Source organism: Platalea leucorodia (assembly GCF_965183815.1).
Source record: "Platalea leucorodia genome assembly, chromosome: 6".
Lineage (NCBI taxonomy): Eukaryota > Metazoa > Chordata > Aves > Pelecaniformes > Threskiornithidae > Platalea > Platalea leucorodia.
Genome location: NC_138828.1, coordinates 52,989,397 through 52,997,675, shown reverse-complemented (window position 1 = coordinate 52,997,675; position 8,279 = coordinate 52,989,397).

Sequence of the window (8,279 nt, the reverse complement as noted above, 5' to 3'; positions counted from 1 at the left end):
GTTGTATATATGTGTGTGACAGCCGGGGCAAGAATGATCATGATGAGTGTTGCTGTCAAATCATTATTATGCTTACTGCCATAAACAGAGGCATACAGCTCTAGCACCTGCCTGCTCCTTTCCTGTAAACAGCTGGGATCAATTGAAATATATTCTGACAACAAGACCTAGATTAATAATTACTCTTGTTATAAATGCAGAGTTGTGGCTTGCTTATCTGTTATGAATGTGGTGCAATAGTGCAAAACTCTGTGTTGGCTAGCAGACTTACTGGAAACAGAGGAAAGAGCCCAGCAGATGAAAATGGTTTTACTGTTTTCTGAGACTGAAACAACATTGAATGAATATTCTAGCAGCTGAGGCTTTCAAGGAGTAGCAAACACCATCGGTTAATTGGCCATTATTTCTGTCACAAAGATTAAGTCAAATAAGATTAATTAGATATCTCAATCCAAATTACTGACTCTGTGTGAGATGCAGGTCTGGTGGCTTTTCATGTTTGCAGGTGAAATACTCTGGGTTTTGTGTAAATGTTTGTGTTTTCAGACTGCACTGATAAGGAGCATATTAGTGGTAAAGGTGTATCCTTTCTCGTGGTATTAGATCTGTTGCTATCTGAATAGCAATAAAACAGTGGTGAAAATTCTATATTCCTGTTTTTTTGAAGTTGCACTTCTTTACATTTTGTTGTGTGACCTCAGAACAAAGGCTTTTGTAAACTTAATTGCAAAAGGGAAAGAGAAAAAAGGGACTGGGGAAAAGGGACAGTGATGGGTTGTAATTGATCTTTTTTCTTCTGCTCAGTTTAACAGTTTCTTGTCATGATTCTGCTTATCAGTCTGTGTTTTCCTGCTCATCAATCTGCTTTCTTGTATATTTTTGTAAGGGAATTTTGTTTTCATTCAAATACTGTAATGAATTAATAATTCCCAGCGTCCTGTTTTTCTGCATAAACTATGGTGAGTAGAAAAACTTGGCTGCTATTGAAATACAAAGTGATGCCCATGCACTGTAGCCACTAGTAAATATGCACACGCTGCAGCGGCAAGCAGCGTGTTCACTATAGGGCAACCTCTGTACACTGTGGTTAACTGGAACCTTTGATTTCCACAAATTATCCTTTAACGTAACATTTTAAAGCTATCCTTTAACATAAATTCTGCTTGTGCTTAGAGACATATCATTTTCTTTTTGAGATCTACTAAGTCTGTTACATGAAAGACATTTGTGATAGTCTTTTGTGTAGATTTACTTTGTTTTTTTCCTTGGTAATAAAATAATTGACCAAAAATCATGTTTACTGTTTTTTTCCAGAGGAAATCACGTGAATGTAGTTTGGCAAGCATTTCTGCAGGAAGTAAAGATTTTCTGTTATCCTTCGGGATTAGAACTCTGGATTTGTTCTTCCATGTGGGGAATGTTTTCCACGCCACCTATGATGACTGATGTCAGACTCTATCAGGGTCACAGTTTACTGTTTCTTGGGTCCAGGGAACTCGTGGAGTCCATATGTTAGTCCAATCAAGAAGCATGGTGTTTTTATAGAGTCAGATAATTACCTCCTACAGTTCTGTTTTTACTGGCAGAAAGTAATTTTTAAACAACATTACCTGACCCCCCAGTTCTGGTAGTTTTTAGGTTTTCCATCAAAACCAGTCTGTTCCCAATCCCTTCTGCATGTAGTTAATTCCTTGGTTCTAATGACCCACATTTGTCATGGTGAATGTGACAGTAATTCAGAAGTGCTATAAGAGGCAGCAGTCACATTACAACTCACTGAAGATAAAGGAACTGTTTCTAAAATTAGATCAATTACTTTGGTATTTAGCTGTAAGTAGCTTTATGTGGAAAATCTTGCTTTTAAAATGAAAACTTATTCTCTTAATTTTGCGGGATCTCTTTTACTACAGAAGAACAGACTGACTGAGTGTGTTGGGGTTGCAGGGAAGAAGATGATACAAAGAAATCTTACTAAATGGAAAAAGTGCATGAAGTGAGATATGATTAAAGAGAGGTAGTTATATTCCTTCAACCAGAGATTACAGGGAGACGGACACAGCAATTTTGTTAACTGGTCTGTACATATATGCCAGGATATAATTTTCTTAACATTAAAAATTGCACATGGGAAATTTTTCCTTTGGAATGGAAGGAACATTTCCTCTGCTAGAAACAAGGAAGTGGTGGTGGTAGAAGAAACATGAAAAAGATTCCCTTGCTCACCAACCTTTCCCTTTTAAGCTGTATTAAGTTTAGATGGAGTATCTGCTGTCTAGAACCTTATAAATAACAGAAGTTAGGAAAGCATTGAACTATCGGATAGGAGAAACAGAGGCTTGATAACATAGAAAAGGTGGATCGAATCTCTGCCTAAAGACATATTAAGCATCATAGTCATTAATGAGACATTTTCAGCTATAGATCCATATTGATTTGAGTAACAAATACCACTTAGAATACCTGTAAGTCCTCTCTTGTCTCCCAAGACATAACCTTAGCATATTGCTGTGGATTTTTGGCAGTGTGAGTCACTGAAGTCCAAAATGTCTAATTCTCCTCTTGCACTGATGCTACTATATTATTCTGGTAGATGCCAATTCTGATTCAAACCAGTTTAAGGTATAAGTCAGAAGAGAATAAGGTTCAATGACTTCAGTAAAAGTTCACGGGCAAGAGTACTGTGGTATTCAGTTCAGCTCCAGGATTTCTGCATAGGTCAGTGAGTACTGTCATTGCTTATGTCACTTCAAGCAAGGGAAGTTAAAGTGCAAATGTGGTAATGGTAATTATCATTCAGTGGCATCTTATTAGGTTGTACAGACTGTTAACTTTCCTTGCCAGAGAGCACTGCCACTCTTTTCTCTCATTCTAGGAAAAAAGGAAAGCTGTGAGGGCAGAAGCCTAATTTCTTCCCAGTAGGTAAAACATCTCTTTAAAATATTTTAACTGGAAGTGATTGTCAAGGGGTGAGATGAGGGTGATGGGGAAAAAATGTAGTATGGAGTGTATTCCTTCTTCATTAAAAAACTGTAGTCTCAGTGTTCATTTAGGCAAATGGTTTCTCTTCCACAGCAATTTACTCCAGTCTCTGCAAACCTTACTTTTATATTTGGAATGAAAGAAAAAAACACCAATCCCTCACCATTTAGCAGACGTTAGGTTTAATGGACACTAGGTTTGTCTTTTTCATGCTATTGTCTGTCTTGGCCAACTTGCCTTTTATACTAGTCCTGACCTGCTGTAAATGGACAATATTAATAGAGCTCTGTCAGCATACACAGAATCCAGCTTTGGCTCACTCTTCTCCCAAGAACATCAGTAATTTTTACATATACTACTAGTAAATTTGTTCATACATTTGCTGAAGGCTTAAATTCTTGTTGATATTGACACTATTTTATCCATTCACTCAATGGATGGATGAGGCTGTAGAAAACAGGGATGATGTACTATCATTTTGAAAAACATGGCAGTTTTTCAAACTCAGACTCATGATGTCAGAGTTCATTAGACTGTGTAAACAACTTGGACTATATGTTTACAGAAGATATCAAGCACGCAAATCCCACCTGTTTGTGCTTCAAGGGCTAATTCAAAGTTGCATTACAAAACCTCTGCTCATCTTTCTTACCTAATCATGGGCAAAAGTGCACTAACTATGTTTTTATGTTAAAATTCCCCAGGAGTCTGAATTTTTGCTCATTAGCCTGCCCAGTAACAGCCTGTACTGCTTTGGTCCCTGGAAAAAGCTTTCTGTCTCTATGGTATGTGCTCTGAATGTGCTCTACTAATTAGGATCACTATAACAGTTGGTGAAGAAGGTTTGCAACGTCCTCCTTCCTTCATACAGTAGCTCAGTATTTAGAGGTCTTATTGATTAGATCCTGTCTGACAAGGATCAATTCCTTCCTCTGCCTTGAAAGGTGTGAAGACAATTCAGGTAATTCTCATGTCCCAGAAATATTCCTTAGCATCTGAGCTTAATCTTTTTTCAAGTGGAAATAATGTCGTCTTCTCTTTATGAATGAACACAGAGAACAGATGACCACCGTTTATTTTACAACAACCTTCTAAGTATTGAAAACTTCTATTTTTCCTTTTTCTTTTTCCAGAAGAAATCAAAGAAGGTCAATCTCTTTCAAGCTTTAATCCCAAATAACAGTTTTTCTAAACCTGTTTATATTTTTGTTGGTCTCTTTTTGGACTCTTTTGAATTGCTATATGTACTTGTTAAAGTCATTATCTAAGACAGGGCAGATTCTTTTTATCTGAAGACTCAAAGCAGTGAGTAAAGTGGAATAATTACCCCCATATTAAAGATAAAGTTACAGTTAATGTATTTGAAGCTGAATGTCACTATTTTACAGTGCATTTACCGTTGTTAACTCCTTACTCAGTTTATGGTTGATTTGCTGCTTCTCCATAGTACCTAACTTAGGGAGATCTTCCCAATTTCATACCTGGGCATTGGATTTCTTCACTCTAAGTACAGTGTTACTCCTGTCTTCATGAATTTCAGCTTCTCATTTCAAATAATTTCTGCAAATGTTCAGAATTATCCTGAAAATACAGGGGAATTCAAAGTGCTTGCAACACTTTTAAGCTTTGTTATCTGCAAATTTTGTGTTTTCTATTTTCCCTGTCCTTCACATTCCATGTTGCCTGTTGTTGAGATCATCAATGAAAATATTGACTAGAAATAGGTTTTTTTGGTTGTTGTTGTTGTCTGTTTTAAATGCCCTCTCAATTTGACAAGGAACTGCTGAAAACTCTACTTGGGAGTTTTTTCAAGCAGTTTTTCTCCCATGTTACAGGGAATTGATCCAGACCAGATTTTCTTAGCACACTTATGAGACTGCCATAGAGAGTATTACAAAAAAAAAAAGTAATGTTCATGTTTATCGCATCTATTGCTTCCCTGTTATCCATTAGCTCGCAACTCCGTCAAAGAAATAAATTATGCTGGTTTGCTACAACTTTTTTTCCTGACAAATCCATGTCATATGTTTTTTATCATCTTATTATTCTTGAGGTGCTTATAAATTGCTCAATAATATGTTCCAGAATCTTTTCAGGAATCAGTTAGGCTGTCTCCAATTCCCCAGTCCGTTCTTTCTCTCCTTCTTAAAGATGGTACCATGATTATCCTTCTCCAGTCCCCTGACACTTTCCAGTCCACTGTGAATTTTAGAAAAATTCATTAAAGTTTGAGAGACTGTTTCAGCTAGTTCACTGGGTCCTCAAGACTGAATATAACCAAGCCTTGCAAACTAGCATACATGTAATTTATCTAAATATTCCTTAACCTATTGTTTCCCTAACTTGGCCAACATTCCTGTTCGCTTTTTAAGTATCTGGTTACAATTCACATTATGTGTAAAGAATAAAGCTATTTGATATGTCAACCTTTTCCTTATCATCAACTCACCTGCCTTCCCTGTGGAACAGTCAACCTGTATTTTCCTCGGGTTTTGCCTTTTAGTATATTTATAGGATCTTTTCCTGCTTCTTTGTTAGTTGATTGGTATCTCAGCCTTTTTATTTCAGCCCTGTGTGCTTGTGCTTTATATTCATAGCACATTTTGTATAGTTCTTTTTGACTTTCAAAGTTCTTAAAGAGGTCTTGAAGTAATCATTAAAGTCTTAACATTTTTTGTTCTTAGTGAATTAGTTGGAAAATGTGATTTTAATATAGTGTTCAGAGATTTCCATTGCTCTCACTATAGTGGATGCAGTCCTTATGAAGGACCAAACACAGCTTTTACTTTAAATTTTGCTGTGGAGAAATGTTATTTAATTGCATTTGAAAGCTTAAAGCCATGAGCTCTGTTATGAAATGATAGATTCAAACTGTCTTTCACTTTTCCTGCTTTGCATTCTGTATGCAATTTCTATATAAAAAATCCTGGGTTGAAATAATGTCTCGTGTGGCTTTGTCAGCATTCAGGAACATAAAAACATATATTTTCCTCAGTCTGTATAAAAAGAATCATGTAATTTACTTGGCCTTTACACAGTATCCAGGGTTCACCTAAATTCCCATCTTGTACTGAATCATCCAGTATTGCTGGTTTGGTTTTTTTTTTTTGTGGTTTGGGTTGTCTGTAATTACTTTTAGATCTATTGCAGAGCTCATTCAAGGCTTCTTAACAAGATAATAAAATTGACATGTGCTGTCTCCAAAGATGAAGGTTTTGGTCGGGGCAATTCCTACTTGGGAAGTGAAGAAAGTGAGAAGTGGAGGTAGGATGGGATTCTGTTTGAAAAGCCCTGAAAATGGTGTCCTTGCCTTTCCTGCTGCCAGGGAATTCCCTTTTTATGGGGAATACAAAGGATGAAGGGGGTTCCTTGTTGGTTACAGACACAAGGAATTCCCTCAAACGTTTTCCTTGCAAGTGGTATCTACTACTCTACATCCTGAGGCAGAAAGGGCTCTAGACAAAATAAGTAGAAGGTATAACTTTACTTCCTTTTGGCAATTGATCCTTTAAGGTAGTTTTCTGCTTGGCATATGCCTGGTGTGGGTTCAGCCTAGTCAGAAACATGTAGGTTATTTTCTTGTTACTTTAGAAGTGCTGCAATAGATTTCTCGGCAGAAATAACTATGGCCTGGAGTCAGCCAAGCATATGAGCATGAGTGTGACAGTTGTTTACTATAAATAGGTGCGTTTTTGAAACTGGAGCCTGAATTTGTGTGCTTACCTTTTGGCAAACTAAGTCCATATCAGTGACCACTGTAAATTGGATGAGTCATGAATTTTCTTATATTTATGCTTGCTGCCATTTTCTAAATCAAATAACCCAACACTTCTCTTATTCTCACATTTCCTTGTTAGGTTGGCATTGTACACTACAGTTGAATATTTTTTTTTTCACATCTTCTTTAAAAGTGTCCTGAGATTTCTTGCCTTGAAAAAGTGCTATGCATCTTGAAGTTGTTGTTGGGAAAACTTTGTGCCATAAAATTGATGTAGGGGTCAACTGTTTCTAAAGAGTTAATACCAAAGGGATTTTTTTGGAAGATAAGATGATATTAATACACTAGATTATGTTTATTGAGATTCAGCAACTATTAGAATGGCTAAATTCTCTTGGACGTGATGATAGATTTATTAAGTCACCTTTACAGCGATTTCTGTTGCCTGCATTAATCTTAAATTTTAAACATTGGTTTAGGAAGAATAGGCAACTGTCCTCAGTTCCTCTTCACTACTGGGTGGAAAATTGCTGTGCTCATCCATTTTGTAGCTAAAGTCAAAGAACTGCAGGGAAATTGTTAACTGTCTGATTAAGTAATTTTTAAAAAATTTTTTTTTTAAAAAAAGGCATCTAAAATATCATGAGAGTTGGTGCTGACCAGATCCTTTTGTAAAATACTTTATTTGATATAGTGTTAGATGAATTTTTATATGTAGATGGAGACAGAGGGAAAGATCTGCCTGGGCAGATCAGCTTGAAGGGTTGAGGTCTGTAGTTCAGAGCTTCAGTGATATTTTGGTCTTGTTAATTCAACTTCACCAAGTCTACGAATAGTCCTCACGGATTGATAACCAACAAAACAAGAAACAAGACAATGCCCTTTCCCCAGGATTCTTCTCATACTTTTACCAGTGGACACTAGATGATAAAACAAAACAAGTAATCCAGTTAAAATTACTGAGAGAAGAATCAGATCTTTTCTAGTTCTGTCTAAGACTATTCATGCAGTTTTATTTGGGTCATTACCTAGTAAGGACGAAGATGTCAGAGACAGGAAATGTACTTCAGGAAAAGTATCCAGCAAGGCAGATGGAGAACTCGGACCACGGTGAGCAGCGGGATTGCCCGGCAGTATCAACAAGTATTGTGCTCGTGTCAGCAATGCTATGCATGCCCAGCTTTGATGGATTTTTCTCTTGCTGTTCTTTCTCTTCCTTCATCAGTGGAGATTGTGGTTGTTGTCTTATGGGAAAAAAAAATGTTTCTTTGTACAACTGTCAGCCTAGCGCTTCTTGACACATCTATGATTTGCTTGTACTGAAGTATTAGAGGCTTTGCATGTTATAGGTTGATATGCACTTTGTCACTGTGCTTAGAATCTGGCAATTAACTGTCAGTTTGCAGCGTCTTCATTTTTGCATTTTAAACTGAAGGGAAGAGCAAAAGGAGAGACACTTAATACAATAACTAGATGAATTAAATATAGGAAAAGCATAGAAGAAAAGGGGGCAAGAGACATTAAATATTTATGAACTCTTGCTTTATACTGCTTATTTTGAGGTGAATTCTTTATTCTACAT